Source organism: Lissotriton helveticus, chromosome 6, assembly GCF_964261635.1.
Source record: "Lissotriton helveticus chromosome 6, aLisHel1.1, whole genome shotgun sequence".
Lineage (NCBI taxonomy): Eukaryota > Metazoa > Chordata > Amphibia > Caudata > Salamandridae > Lissotriton > Lissotriton helveticus.
The window spans coordinates 2,052,834,906-2,052,856,295 of record NC_136067.1 but is presented as its reverse complement, the minus strand read 5'-3'; the positions used below and the strand labels follow the sequence as shown (position 1 = coordinate 2,052,856,295).

The 21,390-nt window shown below is 42.5% G+C and overlaps 1 protein-coding gene across 2 annotated transcripts in view; it reads right to left on the bottom strand.

The window, feature by feature from the left end:
- KRTCAP3 (keratinocyte associated protein 3) overlaps positions 1-21,390 on the bottom strand; it is a 92,757-nt gene that overhangs the window by 6,963 nt on the left and 64,404 nt on the right. The gene's annotated exons all lie outside the window — the stretch shown is intronic.

The following is a 21,390-nucleotide window of genomic DNA, read 5'->3' as shown; positions in this document are numbered from 1 at the left end:
ACATGTATGGTTACTATGTTGAAGATTTGATTTTAAAAGCCCATATGGCTGCAGGTATTGAACTTTTTCCCCTTTTGGGCAGAATGAAATCAGCAAGATCAGGAAAAAATCCTAAAAAGAACACTCTGAAGGAGGCTTTGCTCTTTTCAAGATAATGTCTTCAATTCATAAGCCTTGAAAACATGCAATTACCTTTCTAGAAAGGCCTTTTTTGATACATTTCAGAAACAGAATCATATGTGCCCTTGTGATTGACAAAACCGAAATATGAATGCCGCCATCTACTGTTTCTCTATTTCACTTCGAGAGAACCTTCTCCGTGGATAAGGTTTCCATCGCTACTTCCAGAATACCTAAGAAACTTATGTTGTACCTCCAAGACCTGTTTTCTAGCACTTCTGTTTTGTGCTGCCATTTTATCAAACCCACAAAGTTCTTTTGTCAAGTCTTCTGACCTCTGCCTAACCTTTGCCAGCATCTTTTTTAAGAAGTGCCGACATATTTGTTTTTCTAACTTCACGAAGTATTGAATATAGTGTTAAAATGGCCCTTCTTTTCTCTTTCTTCACACACTTCCTTCTCACTGGAGGGTTCTTTTAGAAAGGTACCTAATAACTCCAATTCTGCTCCTGAAATCTTAATTAGCTAGTTGGTAAAAATAAGAGTTCACTTCCTTCATCACTAGTTGTATTGTTTACTTTGTTCTGCATGTATCTTTACTTGTGTCCCTCTGTTGTTAATTCTTCTTTACTATAAATTGTTCTCATCTGAGGCTTCATTTGTGGAGTGCATGGAGGGTTGATCAGTCGTCATTTCTAGGCCTCTTGACCTGTGCCTACTGCTATATAGTATAATTTTGGCATGGATTACTCCTGGACCTTTTGTGCGATCTGGTCCATGCGTCTGGTTTTTACCACTGCCTCATTCAGCAGTCATCCTGCTGGGAGTAAGGGTTTGCTCTTACGCCTCGGTCACCTCTTTGCTTTTCTAGCTCTTCTTATCTTCTCCCACAGCTGGTTCTGGGCAGCCACTGGTCTTATTTTGACTCAGAAAATGCCTTCTCATTTTTAAGCTTTCTGTATCTATCACAGCAATTCTCCAATGACTTCAATAGACTTCTCAAACCTGTTGCTTTCCAGTGGTACAATATTGGATTCTTTCATGGGCAGGGCTTTCTGACCTTGATTTTCAATGCTGCTGCTCTTATAGAGGTACAAAAGGGGGTGGTGATGGACGGAGCATCTGAATCAAACAAACACTCACACCCAGTCAAAAGATCTGGGTTTAATCCATCACCGTTCTTTAGCCCACTCTGCCACCCCAGTTCAGACATGGCTATATGCAAATCAGTCTGACCCTGTGCCTCATGGGAACAGTCCAGCCCGAACTGCCAAGCCATGTCTTCCCTGGACCGGAAACAAGCTTCCGAGGACCGGTTTCTGGCATTCCAGCCGTCTTCAGCCCGGCTTGCTTGAATCCAGTGGCAAAGTGAGCAAGGAACTCACGTCTGAGCATACCCTGCCACACTTATGGCGGTCAAAAGGGGGTGGTGATGGACGGAGCATCTGAATCAAACACTCACACCCAGTTAAAAGATCTGGGTTTAAAGCATCACCGTTCTTTAGCCCACTCTGCCACCCCAGTTCAGACATGGCTATCTGCAAATCAGTCTGACCCTGTGCCTCATGGGAACAGTCCAGCCCGAACTGCCAAGCCATGTCTTCCCTGGACCGGAAACAAGCTTCCGAGGACCGGTTTCTGGCATTCCAGCCGTCTTCAGCCCGGCTTGAAGACGGCTGGAATGCCAGAAACCGGTCCTTCCAAATGTACTTTGAATGAGTGTGCTCAGGGTTCCTGCCAAACAGGTACCAGGGCCTATGTTCCTTCCCTAAAACTACATTAAAAACATAACCCAATTGGCACTCTCTGGCTACATATACATACACATACATATACATACACATACACATACACACATACATATACACACCCTTTTGCAGGCTACATGTTTTGGTGCAGAATAAAGTGAAAAGTCGACACGGCATACATTCCTGTGTACCATGCCTACAACCCAGTGCCCTGGCATAGATCAGCCACCCCTTTAGCTGGGTGCACTATACTAGTGGTGAGGGTACAGGTTCGTTCATGAGCCTTGAACCCCTACAGTGTTTAAGCCAATTCTCAGACATTGTAAGTGCAGTAAAGCCCATAACCTCTTCCATGGGAGCAGTCATGACCGTGCCCCCGATTGGAATGTCCAGCACTGCGGCGGCATTCACGCCGCAGTGAAGAGGTTAAGAGTATATGGTGCTGGGAGTTTGTCATCACAAACTCCACAGTACTATAATGGCTTTACTGAAAACTGGTAAGTTTGGTATCAAACTTATCAGCACATTAAACCCACACTGATGCCAGTGTGGGATTTAATGAAAAATGCAGACAAAGGGCATCTAGAGATGCCCCCTGAAAAATGACCTAACACTAGTGTTCACCAGCTGCCACCACCAGACATGTTTCTGGACCCCTGGGTATAGAGACTCTTGCTCTCGGGGGTCTGAAACAATGCACATCCTGGGACGAGGTGCCAAGCCTCCTCCCCCAGGATGGGTAGGCTCCATGAAGGGAAAGCTTCAAAGGCTTGCCGCCTTTGTGAGCTTCCCCCAAGCCTTTTGCTGCTTCCAGCAACTGGTCGTCACCAGTTCTGACCCCAATTTGGGCCGGAGAACCAAGTGAGGGAGGTGTGCACACCTTTGCCAACCCCACCCCTCAGGTGGGGGAGGTGAGGTGAAGCACAACTCTCAGTCCCCTCTATCTTGCAGATGGGGGGGACTCAGTCAACCAGAGTGAGGCATATGCCTCCCACTGGAAGGTGTCAATAAGGGGGGGGGGGGGATTAATCCACCCCTCGGGAGGGACCCATTTGGTTCCAACCTTTACTTACCTGTAACGCCCCTAAATCTAGTATTTAGGGGCTCTCCTGAACCTTGCCCCCTCAGACAAGAAACAACCAAGAAGAAAAGAAGAAGGGCCGAACAGCTGTGCTAAAGCTAAGAAGAGGAGGCGTCCCACTGCCACTAACCCACACAGCAAGCCAACATCTTGGCTCCACCGCTGCTGACCCAGTCTCGCTACCCAGCCAGAGATGCCAACCTCTGAACCTGCTAGAGCAATAGAGCGTGTCCACAGGTGTCAAGGCCCCACACTTGGCCTTCAGGGCCCCAGAATCAGCATGATAAGTGTCACTGTGGGCATACCGGCTGCGCCAGTGCACTCGACTGGATCAATGCACGCTCCTTAATCAAGTTTCTTGATGTAGCAGTATAATAAAGTGATTTGATTTTTATAGAGCGCGACGTCTCCCAGCAGGAGTCTTGGTGCTGCCATCTGCTTAAAGGTAAGAGAGCTGCCTAAAGTGTGCCCGACAAGGGAAGAGTAAACAGCTAGGTTTTAATACATTTTCTGAAAATGAAGTTGGGCTGATTACTCAGATACCATGGCATTTGATTCCAGAGATGAGATGTAGCACGGGAGAAACTTCTGTCACCCTAACAGACTTTGTGAATTAATGGAATGGACACTTTCCTAGCTGTGGATGATAGAAGCGACTTATTAGTGGTGTACCAGGAGATTTTGTTGTTAAGAAAAGCAGGGCCAGAGTGAGTAAGCTTTTGGTCTGCTATGCAGAGCGCTTTGAAAGCTACTCTCTTCCATAGCCTTTAGAGACTGGTTGAAATTTCTTAATATTTTTTAAGAAGTCTGACTGCAGCTTTTTGCAGTTGTTGTAGTTCTTGTAAGATGCCCTGCTGAGCATCAACATAAAGGGCATACAATAGTCCAACTTTGACAATGCAAGAGAAGTGACCACAGTTTTCTGCAGGTCAAAGTAAGTGAAGTGGTGATTGGTCATTGCCCCATAACCGCAACTTATTCCACAAGCTATTTCGGTCCACCTTGTCAAATGCAACACTGTAGTGTATAGAGCAGACATGTAATGCATATTAACTGCCTTCTGAGCTAATTGTATCAACACGATTGTGTTATTCATTATTGAACAGCAACCCCGGAAGCCTGTGTGATTTAACCACTTAAGTGCTGCCGTCGGACGTCACGAGCACTACCTTCGTAGTGCTGCGCACGTTCAACCGCCGACGCTGCCCCACCCGTTTTGCGGAAGTGCCGCACTGCCGCGGCAAACGGGTTAATAGAATCAAGTTCTTTTCATTTACCCATGTCTCAAGTTTGCCAAGTAAATATTTAGCAAAGATTTTACCATTGCAATCCAGCAGGGCGATTAGTCAATAGTTTTTGGGGTTATTTCTCACACCCTTTTTAGGTCGAAGCCTGCTAGCAGCGCATGCGCAGTAGCAGGCAAAGAGATATTGTCAGGAGGGGTTTTCAATACGGCATGAAGCCACGCCCCTTTTTTCCATTGGCAGGTCTCTCGAAACAGAGGCCTGCCATTGTAAAAAGCTCCTGTTTTGCAGATTTGTCTGGATACCGCCTCTCGAGGACTCCATGACCTGCCTTACGGTATCCCGACAATATTTCTTGAAATATCGCCTTGGCAACCATGAGGCAGGTCAGGGGGTCCTGGAGGGGCGGGATGCAGTATCCTGTTTCCGCCCCGTTTTTGAGTTGTTTTTTTTTGCGTTTGTGCCGTCATTTCGTTGGGAGTCCTCGGAGATGGAGGTTGTAGGGGGGAGGCGGTGCTGGTCAGTAAACGGTGCTTGTTAAAGAAGGGTTTCCTCCTGCTTACAACAGACTTCTGCACAATTGTCATTCCAGGGCCTATGAAAGGAACTTCAATCACACGCAAAGTTTGCTCTGTAGAAAACTAAAGAACCTCCATATATTTTATGCTACACGTAGTTCCGGCGTGGCCGGAAATGAGGTCACTTTTACTGTGCCATTTTCAAGAGCCGCTGGAAGTTGTTGAGGTCTTTGAAGAAGGGGACTATGGCGATTCCGCCCGCTTTTCATGTTTATTTCATCGCTTTCAAAACTTTCCTGGCCACAGGGGAGGATTACTTCAGCAGCCAGTGATCGGATTGCAGATATCAGGGAATTTTTGTCTCGCAGTTTGAAGGCTTAAAATGCTTAAAATGGTCAAAATGCTTGAATGGCTTAAAATGCAACTCTGACAAGTCAGAGTTGCTTTTTTTCGGTTGCGCACCGGAACATGACTGGAAATCTTGGTGGCCACAGGATATGTTTCCTCCTGACAAGGTTGCTGTGAAGGCCAAGAATTTGGGAGTGGTAGTGGACTGTGATTTATCCTTTGGACCCCACATCTTGTCCATTGTTGGGAAATGCTTCGGCATCTTACGGATGCTGAGGAAATTTCTCCCTCTACTATCACTCAACCACAGGAAAACAGTCGTTCAGGCGTTAATCGGGTCGCGACTGGACTATGCAAACGCTCTTTTTTTGGGTCTACCAAAATATCTCATGACCCGTTTGCAAGTAGTCCAGAATTCGGCAGCCCGTGCCATCTTTGGACTCCCGAGGAGAGCTGGCGCCACTGCCTTTGTCGTGTATTTCTATAGGTTCTGATTCGATCCCCCTATTCCTGACCCTATTCTGGTTAAACTTACTAGCTAGTTAACTAACAGTCAGCCCATGAGGCAAGAAATCCCCCATGATGCAGATACCGTTATCTGACGCAGTCACACTACGGCACAGGAACGTGTTATCTGATTAGGTCATAACGCTTGAGATCTAATTAGACAAGCGACATTCCTCCAGCCCCTGATAAGGCATACGACGTTCTCATAACAAATCAAACCTATGACAACCTGGATAATCCGTGCGGCCATTGTTTTGATTTCACAGAGAACTTTAGTAAAGAATGTGCTAACGAGCAAGTCGTATGACCTCTTTATTGACGTACCTATGTCCATCCTTACGTCAATCTCGGCACCTTTAAGGTATAAATATTGCCGACCTTGTCCTATGCAAACACACGCGTGGTGACAAGACGGAGCAGCCATACTTGCCGAAGCCGAGAGCAGAAGCAGACCCCGCAGGCAGCAGCCCCGCCTTCCTGACGCGCTGAGAGACGCGCTGCTATCTCAAGCCGAGAGACCCAGCACCGGCGCTTCTGGGCAGCCCTCGCAGGCAGCCTGGAATATCGAGAGCAGAGAAAGAGATACCATTCCTCATTCATCCTAAATTCCAGGTACAGAACTGAATAACCCCTCCTAGAGAATTCTTTAGTTATTCACTTGGCAAAAACAAACTTCAACTAAACTGTAACTTTCTATTCCCGCCCACGCATTAGACTTAGGTCAGGTACACGGGGTAGGCGTATTTAGAAACACCAGTTGAGTACGTTTAGTCAAATGTATATGTGTATGTAAATATATTTTAATCATTTTAAACATCATATGGCTCAGAAACCATATCAATGTTTTTACAGTATTATTTTATACTATTGCTTCTAATGTATGCACTTTACTTAACTATAAGTATTGCAATAATATCGATCCATTTCTCTTGTACGAGAAAAGAGACTGATCAATAAATAACATCTTTTATTGAACACGCCCGTCTCTTCCTTTTCTCTACATTCTGATGAGACTAAGAATGCACGTACTGACTGAGTAAAATAATTGCCTTGTGCTCACACGACTCTCGAGATTGACTCTTGATTAGGGGAGAGCAAAGTTGTCATGTTCTATGGTTGTCAGAAACTAAATCCCTTCTTGTCTAATCAGGGGAGTTAATCCTTCCTTGAACATTCGAGAAAGTTTCTAGCGAACTCTGAGCTTAGCTGGCAAACCCAAAAATTAAGTCTAGTATCGACAGTAGTAGACCTAGTTAACGTCTGGCCTAGGCCTTTACTGCTGTAGGCACTATTCCAATGCGCAGAGCCTATTGGGAAAATAGGAGCTACACTACATGGCGCCCAACGCGTTTGGAAAGGGCGATAAAACTAACGTAAGACATTTAGAGTAACTCAGTCGTGCTTTCTCACTCAGACCCCTTTTCCCAAATACTCCAAAGACGTCTGGAGTGGGTGAAAGGTTATTATATCCTCCAAAACCTCGCAGGAGGGAACTCCTATGTATGGTTCTTGGTCTAGTCAACGTTGAAGGATAAAACAGTTCCAAAATATTGTGCATCTAATCTCTGTTTCCATAAAGAAACCTGATCTGCAAACAAAAATAATACCATCCTGTCAGTAAAATGGGAGACAGCGATGGAGAAAGAGAGGCAATTAGATTAGCTACTGAAATAGCAGATGCTGATGCTACCATGCAAGCAGCAGACGCGGATATAATACTTATTCCGGTCATTAAAAGGAGATCTATAACCTTAAAACTTATAGAAAATGGACTGACACCTAGAGGTGGCACAGTCATATTCGTAATTGAGGCACACGAATATCGGCAGACAGAGGTATACTATACATGGATACATTTTCCAGCAGCAAATGCTGTAACAAAGTACTTCCACTATTACAAAGTAGAGGAACCTCCTGAAACGTACACTCCTTTCGAGGAGGTGGAAGTACCACTCAAATTCCAAGAGCATTTGCTCTTATTTGATGGCGCCCTAATACATAACAATCACATTACAAGGCTCGGTCCTTTAGGAAGACCAGGAGCAACGTGGCCGGTCCTAGCCGGATACACACCACATCCAGACATCGAAAGAATGCCTGCAGCAGAGCTATTAATACAGCTAAAACAACTACTAAAAATTCATAGACAATTAGTTCAGTATGTAATGCGGACTTCAACAATTCAGCCAGCGATTAAACTTCCACAGCTGACCCCTCACCAGGGGAACACAAATAAAATCACACCACAGAACATCCAATCCTGCCTAGGTAAAGTTCCAGCTAAACGGGAACAAATACCATTCTGGTTGGCACAGAAAATTACCCAAATAGAGGCGGTGTTTCCTGACACCACCCCATTAGAAAAACACAGGATTCTGACTATATGTCTCCCAATGGGAATCGCACCACACATTGAGGACTGTGACACTTGGGGTACAGTCTTTGCTTCCATCTATACAAAAACGCACGGTGTTCCATCCATTTCGGTGATACCAGATGTGCTAAAACAAATTCAAGATGAATACGGTCCAGAACCTGCTTTAACTCTCGGTATAAAATTACTGAAAGACTTCAAGCAGGTCTCGGCTATATTACTAGCCAACATAAAGGGTGAAGCAGCAAACGTGGCGATCCGCCAGAGGTTAAAAGAGACAGATATAGCAGACCAACCAGCTGAAATTGCCAGAATCATAGAAAAATCCTATGAAGAACTAGGCAGAGATAGTCTAGGTGGAATACCAGTAAAACCGCAACTGACTACAAGTCCAGAAAAAATATTTTTTAATAATAATTCACCAAAAAAGAACTGGGATGGAAATAAACAATCCAATCCTAAAGAAAAGAAATTCCAGTCCAGAGGAAGGTCTCCTAGGCGAAGAGAGAAATCTCCGAACCCGAGACAAAGGTCACCTCAGAGTGAACCCTCTGGGAATAGATATAACCTTAGAAATAGGGATAATATTAAAAAACCTGATAGATATCAAGACATTGATACACGTCCCTCTCAATCTTTTCAGAATTCCTCGCAGAAATCGGAAAGAAGAGGACGATCAGAAGAGCACGCCAAGTCCAAAGACAAGGAACCTGCTCAACTGAAAAAGAAATCACAATTTCCAAAAAAGAAGGTAGCCAGTATCAAGGTAGTTAACAATGCCGAGAATACTGAGGACACAACTGAAAAACGGAGAATGGGCTCAGACAATGCTAGACAGCGCAGCAGAGGTGAGCATAGCTCGCAAAGTCCTTATGAATCATCTGGAGACAGTGGACACGAATGAATACCTTCAAGTGGAAACTGCAGATACCAGAGTTAGCAAGCCCCACAAAATATACGAGATAACATTACGTATAGAGGGAGATAAGACTAGGAAAATAAGGGGACTATTTTGGGATAACCTATCCAAGGGCTATGACATCCTTCTAGCTGAAAAAGACTGGCCACCAGAGTTTGTCAGGGAGTGCCCTCATGGCGAAGAAGTAATTATGCCTGCCTTCTCGAATCAAATACCGATTCATAAAAAATATACACTTGCTAGAAAGTGGGCAGTGGCCTTAGCACCTGCTTTATATAAAAATCATGTAGGATGGGATGAGGATTCTCCTCCTCACAAAGTCCAGTTAAAATCACAACCTACTGCACAAAGGCAGTACCCAATTAAGCAAGAAGCTAAAAAACAAGTAAATGAAATACTAGATCAGCTAGAATACCAAGGGGTGATTGAAACTTGCACCTCACAAATGAACAATCCTTTATTTCCGGTCTCCAAACCAGACAATTCGTACCGTCTAGTTTTGGATTACCGACACCTTAACACATGTTGCAAAACTTTTGCAGTGCAAAACTCACACAGTGCTGCACTAATGAATAACATAGTGCGCAAAAAATACAAAACAACCTTGGACATCTCCAACGGATTCTTTTGTCAAAACATAGCACCAGAGAGCAGATATTTAACTGCATTCTCAGTAAATGGCACTCAAAAACAATTCTGTCGGTTAGCCCAGGGGTACAAGAACAGCCCGGGGGTATTCTCAGCGAGAGTAACAGAATTACTACAACTATATGATGATGAAGCATTATCTTATGTCGATGACATTTACTTAACAGATGATGACTTGGAAACTCACTTGAAAAGAGTGAACACCATAATACTTGGTTTCGCTGCAGAGGGTTACAAATTCAACTTCAAAAAGTCCAGAATTGCCCATCTGACGGTCCTATTCTTAGGATATGAGTTATCAAGTGAAGGCAAAAGCCTGGCAGACAATTTCCTAGAGAAATGTGCCGTAATCCAAGCTCCTAAAACACTAAAAAACCTACAGTCAATTCTAGGCTTCCTAAATTTCGGAAGAACATATATTGCAAATTACGCAGAAAGGGTCAAACCCCTTTATGATCTAATTAAACCAGACTTTAAAAGATCCAGTTGGACTCAAGCACACACAGAAATTTTGAGATCCTTACAAACAGACATGCTAATTAAAACAAAATTAGAAACCCGTGATAATACACGCAACCTTGTGATCCGAGTCATCCCAGGGAGATGCGGATTCACATACCTAACCTCTAATGAGGGAGATAAGGTACCAATTGCATTCAAATCACACTTGTACACTAAGGCTGAAATGAAATTTAGCCCAACGGAAAAAATTCTTACAGCAACACAGACAGCTATAGCAAAAGAACGAGCCCTGGCACAAGGTAAACGAATAATAATCGTGACACCAATACCAGCCTTAGAGGCGGTAACAAAGGCAAGCATTCCAAATGCTAAAGCAATCCATCCAAGATGGATACAATGGGCTAACTCTCTTGCTGCAACAGACGTGATGTACGAATTTGATCCTTATTTAAAAACACAAGAATTTCTCCAATATGAATTTGAATGTCCTCCGCCAACCGAAATTCTGCCTCTAGATGACTACGGCTGTATAATATATACAGACGGATCAGCACAACCCGCAGTAGGGGGTAAACAAGCTTACAGTGCTGCGTGCGCGATTGTTAAAGGTCGTTGGCACGAAGGGAAATTTAAACCAACCCTCACTAAAACACAATCTCTAGGAGATTGTACAGCTCAGCGAGCTGAATTACTAGCATTCAAGATGGCGCTTGAAAATACCGATCGAGAATTCCCCACGCTCATAGTGTGCGATTCGTATTATTGCGTTCAATCTTATAATGAATACTTGCAGATCTGGCTTCAGAATGGTTTCAAGGATGCGAAAGGTGGCACAATCAAGCATAAAATGCTCTGGGAACAAGTAGCTCTTTTACAAAAAGAACTACCAAAGACTCACGTGATACATACACTGAGTCATCAACGTGATGGCGTTCACGTTGCAGGGAATTCATTGGCTGATGAGGCCGCGAAGGCAGCTGTGCAAACGGCTTCCGTAGCTGCCGTCACCCGGTCAAAAACAAAAATAGACAGCGAAATATTACAAGCTGTCAGCGCTTCAGAAAAGGATTCGATAGAACCACTCCCTAAAGGCTTTCCAGTAAAATACTCATACATAACTGATACAAACAATGTTCCTTTTGCTCGAATCCCTGGAGTGGGGGATAGGGCAATTCCAAACATGGAACATAGGTTAGGACTGATAATAGCGGCACACGAAGGGCTTGCTTCTACCCATGCTGGCGTCTCAGCCACTGTATCATTATTAAAACAGAGATACTGGTGGCCACAAATGAGAAGACAAACAAGGAACTATGTTCTAGCATGTGAAATATGTCAAAAAATGAAAGTATCAACTGTGAGACGTCCAGCACAGACGCCCCTTCTAATCTCGGATAAACCATTAGCCTGTGTTTATCTAGACCACTGCGGTCCCTTACAAAGGGATGGTAACTATAAATATATCTTGGTCGCAGTGGACTCATGCACGAGATTCATATGGATGTGGCCCCAGCGAACGGCTGACGCCAGAACTGTTATAAAAGATTTGCGAGTCTTTATCGGCACATACGCAATTGGCATTCTGCATTCGGACAATGGTCCTGCTTTTAGCTCTCGGGCTTATAAGGAGGCCATGGTCAGCATGGGCGTGCAATTGCGGTACTCTTGTCCATTTCACCCTGAGGGGAACGGAATTGTTGAAAGAAAAAACCGTGACATAAAGCAATCTATAACGGCAAAGGTATTAGGTTCGGGAGCTGGGTGGGTCAAACATCTAATAAGTGTCCAACGTAGTCTTAATAACTTGCCAAGAAATTCTCTGAAGGGATTCAGTCCGTACGAATTATTATTCGGAACTAGGATGTTGATCTCTGACCTTGATAGTCAGACTTCAGTGGTAACAGAAAAAAGCTTTGATGTCAAAGACCGTTTGGCTATTTTGCAGTACTTAAACAAAACAAGAAAAGACCTGAGCAACATACAGTTGAAAGAACAGCCAACGACCACTGAAGAATCACCACCTGTCCCAGCAAGACCTGTCTGGATTCCAAAAGTCGGGGATCTAGTCAGGGAGAAGATCGCGGTAAAGAAGGAATTTGGGCCTTCTTACAGAAAAGCAGTTCCTGTATTGTCTGTCAACGGGACGAGATCAGTTGTACTACCGCCACTTGCTGGAAAAAAGGAGAACCGAGTTGTATCCATCGACCTGGTAAAACCACAACATGTGGCCGATAACAAACAGTAGGCCAAGTGGACTCCCAATAAGTAGCAGAACACCAAGGTTTGCTACCAGTACAGAGGTCCTATCAAAGAGGCTCATCACATTCGAAACGCCTACGGAAGAACAACAAGGACTATGCAACAATGCAATAGAACTTAGACCTCTGAAAACCCAAATAAAGACATTTAGCAGAGACACACCAATCTATACAGAAGTACCAAGTGAAAATGCGAGAAACAAAAATCCTGAACCAATTGGAACAATTGACAGAACTGCATCCGGTTACTTCATCAACTTCGATGATTCCTCTGACGGCTTCAGCGAACAAAAGACACAGCCATCATCAAAATCCTTTAAAGACAAAGCTAAGGAACTTTTGAGACAACTGAAAGAAACATATCTAGTTTCTCCATGGATTGAATTTTGGGTGGGTTTTGGTGCATTTATCCTCATACTTTGGCTCATCATGGTATTTACCTTGGGACGCTTCATTGAGGGAAAATATGCTAAAATGGACACAGCAAGTCAGAACATCAACTTGGTCCTCAAACCACACACATCTTCACACGTCGAGAAAAGAGAACTTTCTTCAGAACTTTCTTCAGCCAACTTCACAGCAATTCCAATATCTGGTGGGGTAGCCTGGGACAACACTGACTATGAAATTTATGGTCCGGTCGAGATCCTGAAATATCCACACCAAATCAAGATCTCCTTGAGTGACTTTGCAAAACCAAACTCATTTGCTGATGATTGGGACTTTGAAAGTATAAACAATATGATGTCTGACTTAGTAATGTCTGCTAAATTTACAAAACATGATTATTTGCAGGGTTCTACAAATTATGACAGCATGTACTGCTATAACCATTATGGTAACCATTTCTTGCATAAATCTGCACAACCTAGAAATGTTTTAAATTTTAATCAATGGGAACATTGTGCTACACCTCCAAAAGGGAGCTCTAGAACCATGTATGGCAAATATTCATATTTTTCAGGTTTTAACATAACTAATGCTGAAACATTTTATTACAAATTGTCAAACAAGACAGGGATGAAAACCATGATAACCAACACAAAATTGATATATTCAGATTCTTTCTTTGAAAAAATGAATACTTTTGGATTTGATTATTGGGACAAACATGTTGATTTGAAAAGTGTTTGGGGCACAAAAGAATGGCAAGTACAGGGTATAGAAGCTTTGTTTAGAGCCTGCATGATCCCAGAACAAATGATATTTTTAAATGACACCGTTCAACAAACCACCTGTCTTGGCTTAGCCAAAATCAAAGATTTAAATAACCTGTCTATTCCAAAGCCAACAATGTTTAGCAATAACTCTGAAACAGATGAAGAAATAGACATAAACCATATACTTAACCAAAACAGGACACATCCTGATTGGAAACAATGGTTGATCTGGCCCACAGATACAAATAACTGTCAAGATAGATTCCTGAATAAAACACAGGGTTTCAAAATGACCAGGCCAGACCCTAGATATCCCCAAAGACATCACCCAGGGATAATAACAACCTACAGTGTGGGCAAATTATGCCTTCAATGGCTACAAACTTCCACACTGCCTGAAATTAAGCAACACCTAACTTTACTTACTGATGGTGCTGACTTGCGTGATTTCATAATGGGACCACGCAAACAGCGTCAAAAGCGTTTCATAGCAGCCTCTGTATATGCAGCATACAATGAGGCCTGGAAGGTTACTCAAATTGAAACAGCAGAAAGAATACGGGAAATTGACCGTATTAATTTGGAAAAATCACTTTCTGTAGTGGACAATGGGTTAATGACTCTGTCCTCCAGAATTTTTTCATTGGACAGCATTGTGTCTTCAGCAATCGATATATTATCGCAAGACTTACTGTTATTACAACATGGTCAGTCACAATTGCGTTCTATTGTACAGCTTGGCTGGACGTTACAAAATCTGCGTTCAGGCTATGTGCCTTGGCGTTTAATCAACACAACGTCACTATTCCAAATCTTTAACCTTACTGATAGACAAATCGGTATGGCTCAGAAGGGTGCTGATTATACAATCTTGAGCATTGAAAAACTAGAAAGATTACCGTTGACAATGTCAGAACGACCTGTCAGTGAATGGATAATCCACGGAATCATAAATATTCCAATCTCAACCTTCAGGTTTCAATACTGCCAAAAATATATACAGGCTGGCATGTACGAGAAATTGGGAAAGGGGTACCTTAAAACAACATGGAACCTGCCCTATTCACATGCATGTGTCAGTAACAAAGGACAGAAAGTGTTTCTTAGTGGCAACAATTGTGCTATGTCACTAAGCGGCACGCTTCTGTGTAACGGTATTAGTTTGCACGGAGCCTGTGAAGGGAATTCATACAACCTTTCATGTCACCAGCAAGGCGCACCTGCAACTGAAATAGAACCATTCTTTCAAAGACTCTATAATGGGAGTTACATTCTTATTGTAGACCGCAGATGCTGTAGTCTTATGCCCGGGACTCCTTATCTCGTCACTACGACGGCGAAGGTCAAGTGCTGTGGACGTTCTTTGTTTCCCAGCTCCTTTCCAGACAGGGAGGCAAGGGCATGGCCCAGTTTGAAAATTACTTCTATTCGAATAGACACTTTTAAGCAGAATGAAAACAGTGCTTCTTCAGACGCCTACAAGGCTCACGTCATCTAAAGAAACGTATGATCTACAAGTCGCAAGGACGACTGCAGAGATACATACATTATTATCAACTAATTCCCCCGTACATTTCGCGGAAATCCTGAGCGAAATCTTAAATATTTCTGATACCACAGGGGTCTCAAAGGTATTTAAGACAGTATTTTCGATGGCATTAACACCATTCAAAGCCATACTGGGTATTTTTCCAGACTTCGTCCATTCGATTTTTGGCGGACTTCCCCTGATCCTAGGACTAATTGCAGGAATCCTATTCCTAGTCCTTATTTTTCGTTATGGCAACCCATGTCACAGATCAAACTCTCGCGACAATGGAAGATACGATCCTAGCCATTGGATACCGGGACCGGATATCAAAAATCCTGGGACTATCCCGGCTTAGAGACCTAAACATGACTTGGTTTCTATCATTTCGACCAATGTGGCAAAGGTGTGTTTTACCTGTACTAAGGTGTCTGCTATGCGGAGAAGAATGCGTGTTAGACACCTGTCTGACGCTACAATCGGATGCGCCGGTGGATGCAGATACACTGTTGGTTCCTACCAAGGTTCACGCACTGTGCTGCCCTCAAAGGCTGCCAATTCTGATGACGGCATTCCTGGAATCTTCACCACTGCGATTGAAGAGTAGTGAAGTTCAAGATGAAAGCAGCATCGAACAGGTACGACCTTCTGTCAGCAATGCAAATCAGAATGTCAATGGAGACAATCATGCGCATGAATGCATGGTTACCCCTATTTCCGACTTAGAGGAACTTTCCCATGAAGCTGTTGACAGTTTTTTCGAAAGCCTGAATGATATGATGTTCTCTCCGGAACAGAAATAGAGACTTTTGAGTAAACTCGCACACGGCGTTCCCTGAATTCGGCCTTCAACTTTAAAAATAAAGTCACATGAACAATTACAATCCAGTTCACGGACAGCAACTTTTTTCAGCAAAGCCCCTAAAATATTTTTCTATATATTTTTTCCCGGGACACTGATTTTCTGCTTAAAGTAAGAGACTATTCCTAGAGAACTAAGATTTCTATTTTAGATACTTTATAGACTTTATAGACTTTAGCTGCCCGCTGGTATGTTCGCAATAGATTTTATGTGATGAAATGGTTTCGACTTTTTTTCTGTATAGCCATATTAAGAGCCATTTCATGTGTATTTCTCATATACCAACAATCAATAATGCATAACAATGCGTGTTCACTTTTGCATCTAATTCATAGCTTAAGTGCATACAATATATATGACTGCAATTTTTCAGTATATTTGAAAATTTCGAAATGCATTTATGTATTTTGGGGTGGTAAGGTATACACTATACTCTATAGTATGTTGTACTATGTTATACTATGCATAGATTAGTAGATATGACCATAGTTAGCGTGGAGTGGGTGTCGTGTATTTCTATAGGTTCTGATTCGATCCCCCTATTCCTGACCCTATTCTGGTTAAACTTACTAGCTAGTTAACTAACAGTCAGCCCATGAGGCAAGAAATCCCCCATGATGCAGATACCGTTATCTGACGCAGTCACACTACGGCACAGGAACGTGTTATCTGATTAGGTCATAACGCTTGAGATCTAATTAGACAAGCGACATTCCTCCAGCCCCTGATAAGGCATACGACGTTCTCATAACAAATCAAACCTATGACAACCTGGATAATCCGTGCGGCCATTGTTTTGATTTCACAGAGAACTTTAGTAAAGAATGTGCTAACGAGCAAGTCGTATGACATCTTTATTGACGTACCTATGTCCATCCTTACGTCAATCTCGGCACCTTTAAGGTATAAATATTGCCGACCTTGCCCTATGCAAACACACGCGTGGTGACAAGACGGAGCAGCCATACTTGCCGAAGCCGAGAGCAGAAGCAGACCCCGCAGGCAGCAGCCCCGCCTTCCTGACGCGCTGAGAGACGCGCTGCTATCTCAAGCCGAGAGACCCAGCACCGGCGCTTCTGGGCAGCCCTCGCAGGCAGCCTGGAATATCGAGAGCAGAGAAAGAGATACCATTCCTCATTCATCCTAAATTCCAGGTACAGAACTGAATAACCCCTCCTAGAGAATTCTTTAGTTATTCACTTGGCAAAAACAAACTTAAACTAAACTGTAACTTTCTATTCCCGCCCACGCATTAGACTTAGGTCAGGTACACGGGGTAGGCGTATTTAGAAACACCAGTTGAGTACGTTTAGTCAAATGTATATGTGTATGTAAATATATTTTAATCATTTTAAACATCATATGGCTCAGAAACCATATCAATGTTTTTACAGTATTATTTTATACTATTGCTTCTAATGTATGCACTTTACTTAACTATAAGTATTGCAATAATATCGATCCATTTCTCTTGTACGAGAAAAGAGACTGATCAATAAATAACATCTTTTATTGAACACGCCCGTCTCTTCCTTTTCTCTACATTCTGATGAGACTAAGAATGCACGTACTGACTGAGTAAAATAATTGCCTTGTGCTCACACGACTCTCGAGATTGACTCTTGATTAGGGGAGAGCAAAGTTGTCATGTTCTATGGTTGTCAGAAACTAAATCCCTTCTTGTCTAATCAGGGGAGTTAATCCTTCCTTGAACATTCGAGAAAGTTTCTAGCGAACTCTGAGCTTAGCTGGCAAACCCAAAAATTAAGTCTAGTATCGACAGTAGTAGACCTAGTTAACGTCTGGCCTAGGCCTTTACTGCTGTAGGCACTATTCCAATGCGCAGAGCCTATTGGGAAAATAGGAGCTACACTACACCTTATTGAACACTCTTCATTGGCTACCTATCTCCAAGCGAGTCCTTTTTAAATGCCTGACTGTGGCCTTTAAGGCCTTACATGGTATTGGCCCCAAATATATTGGGAAACGTATCTCCCGGTATGTGCCAAGCAGGAATCTCAGGTCATCTGGTCTGTCTTTGCTTACTGTTCCTGTAATTCGTCGTGCACGATTGGGAGGTCAATCTTTCCGCTATCTGACGCCCAAGGCATGGAACGAATTACCATTGTCCCTGAGATCGGCTCCCTGTCTTCTGACTTTTAGAAAGGATCTGAAGACATGGCTTTTTAGGAAATAGTCTCTTTTTCTGTTCTTTTCTGTTGTGTGGTTGCTTTCTATGCTGTCTTTCTTTGCCAAAGCGCCGGGATGCTCCTCTGGAGTCGCCGTGCGCTATAAAAGAAATAAAGTAACATAACATAACATAACAGGTTCGTATCAGTAAGTAAAATGTCCCTGTTAAAGAAAAACCGTTAACTTGTGCGTTTTAAAGCAAAGGCTAACTCGGCTTTCTGAAATGCACTTTTACATAGTTATGTAATTCCCGATTATGTGATTCTTGAGGCTCAGACGTTTTCCCTTCAGTCCAGTGGGAGTCAGAGAAGGGATGGTATTGACTGGTGGGGATCATGATGTGCTGGGTAGAGTTCATAGGGAATCGATTTAAACTATGTATTTAGGTTATTGTAATTTTTAATTTACTTTGTTGCTGCAGCATCTAGGCAGAGACACTTCTTTTTATTGCATCCTCTTGCAATTAATAATAAGCATAGCAGAATGGAAAGACTAGACCCATTTGCTTTGCCATCACTTGCCTCAAAGTGTTTATTTGGGTCGTCAAAACAGCTGGTTGATTAATACATATTTAATTTAAGACGAATTGAGCCTGCGATAAAAAGAAAACATTTTTGTCGACGTTTTGTTGCTGTTCTCCACTGCACGCCAGGACATTGGTGGCTCATCGTGTTGTTTAATCTGCACACCTTTGTCATTGATCTACTGTGAATAAGGCCTCAGTTTCGTACCCGAACTCTACTTTTTTATTATCTATTTGATTCGATAATTACACAAACTTAAAACTTGTCTTGTGCTGTGTAGTCCGACATTTAGCATTTCTGCCGCTTTCCAGCACAGGTCTTACTTTCCGCGAATGTAATGGTGATCACACTTTGTCGTGTATCTTTTAGTTTATAATCTTACATAAAATAGTTTTCGTTTGCCAGACCTGTGTAAGCTTAAAAGAAGAGCACACGCCGGTCTCAAAGGCCAGCTAGGTAGCATCGGTTTTGCTCTTTACCAACACCATTTGCGGTACGTCAAACTGTTATAAATGCAAACAAATACAGCAAACATGACTGGCCCACGAAGCATTTCTACACACATCACGTTCACGTTAATGGGCTACTGTATTTATTTCAGTTCGCTTAAAAGAAAAGGCCTGCACCTGAACTCTGTAAGGTCCCTCCCCCCGCTCTGGCTGTGCCCAGCTGGATACGCTTGACGTTTTCCCTTCAGTCCAGTGGGAGTCAGAATAGGGATGGTATTGACTGGTGGGGATCATGATGTGCTGGGTTGAGTTCATAGCTAATCGAGTCTGATTAGGTCAAGTGTAGGTATGCGCTCCCACTAAATGTAAATGCTTTAATATATTGAAATAACTTCATAAACCACTAAGTCTATACCAAATTAAACAACCAAATAGCCAATAGGTCTCGCCTTTGGGACCTTATAAGTTTTCGCCATGCAACAATTGATGTTGTACCAAGGATATTGTGCTGCATAACTAAATACTTATAAGGTCCCAAAGGCGAGACCTATTGGCTATGCCAATGCTGGTTATAAATTGGATGTATGATAGCAGCTTTCCAAGATGGTGTTATGATCCTGAAGTCAAAATTCTGCAAATTAGCTCACTTAATCATTTACTCCAAAGTCTCGGATCACATCTCAGAATATCTATCGGTAGTCCATATAGGTCGGGTGCTCAGGTCAGTCAGGTCAGTCAACTTTTTACAATCCGGTGGAAAATGTATTCTTCAGTTACTGAAAATGTATTCAAGAAGGAAACTGGTTCCTTTGATGTTTTGTTGTCAGATGCATATATGGCTTTGACACGAGATACCCATTGGGATGTAGTAATCATTTGCCTTTATGGTACTGCCTAGGCCTTGTCTTACCAAGGACCATAATCTTTTCGGTGACTGAGTTTACTGCATTCACAAGTTTGGTCCAGGCTTATTCTTGTTGACCCCAGGCTGATTCTTGTTAATGTCAATCATATTTTACTTGTTGCTTGGCGTTTTTTAATCAATGTGCCATGCTCAGATGAGCTCAGGCATTTTAGGAGATGCCTCAGAGCTCTATGATGGTTACAATTTCCTCTTTCAATGGGCCGATTCGGAGTCTTTTTGCTTAGTTACTAGTTTACTTTATTTTGCATTTATAGGGATATTTACAAAAATAAATGTGTACCAGTACAACAAAATACTTGATAAAGGGTGGAGAGAGTCATAAAAAAGGGGGAAAATAGGGCGGCATTCCTGACCTACAGAATTGATGACTACCATGGTTGTCATGCTTATATGGGAGAAATAAAAATAGGCCTTCTTGCAATCCCTTGTACATCTGGATGTTATTAGTACTGCACCAGTTGTTAAAAGGGGGGTAGTTATGCTTTTAATGTTCTAGCTTACTGGAGGCTGCAAGATGTACGTCATAGGTTATAAGAATATATGGGACAAGACTGTCTGAACTAGATCTTGCGGATATATTAACTATAAGATGCACTGAAATGCATAATGTGCTGAACAGGATACACTACTATGTACTGTGCACGATAATATAACTTGTACAAAAGACAGAATTATATTTCGGCTTAATCTTTGTGAAGATGCCGTATTACTTGTAAAACTCAATGAAATTTGTTTAAAAAAATTCTGTAAGTGCTTAGAATCGTCGGAGGTTGAATGCTAAATATTGCATCCGGAGAATCCTCCATAGCTGCTTTAGTACCAGGTTTACATAAGAGACTGATGAAAATCGCCGTTCAGAATCAATGAAATGTGGCTTTCATATTTCTTAATCATTTTTTCAAAGGTATTAAGTAGAGGCGTGTATAGACCTGGATTAGCACCTACTGAAGGGGGAAAAGTGTAGATTCACAATTGTAGACCACTTTTTATCCTCTTCTTCTAGTTGAACTATTAAGATGCTGTGAGAATTATAATACATTTTTAGCTTTTATCTTAAGGTTATTATTTGTGGGTGTGATTAAACCTCCACTACGGTGTCCTGATCAATTTCTCTATGACAGATTTTCATGGGTTAAAAAATTAGGTAGATAAATGTGGTACAGTTTTCCATGATTCTTGCAAACAGATAATTTGAAACTTTGAAATACAGTCAAGTAAATCACTATTCACAGTCTTTTAATGTCTCAATTCCCTGCTATATTACATGAGCATAATAAAAAGTCATTGGTGGTGGTGAAGATTTGCTAGGAGCAGTGTACAGGGGCCAAGGAGACTCTTCTCACACAGTTTGAGGCTGATGGCATGACTGCTGTACAATTCTGATGAACAGTCGATGGAGACACTTAAATTCTCAATTTAGTTTGGGTGTGTTAGGCTTGTGCCTATACCGCACGGATAAATTAAGCTTAAACAACAAACAAGAAATCTTCGATTGGTCTGACTCTCCTCGGCATGTGTAGATTAG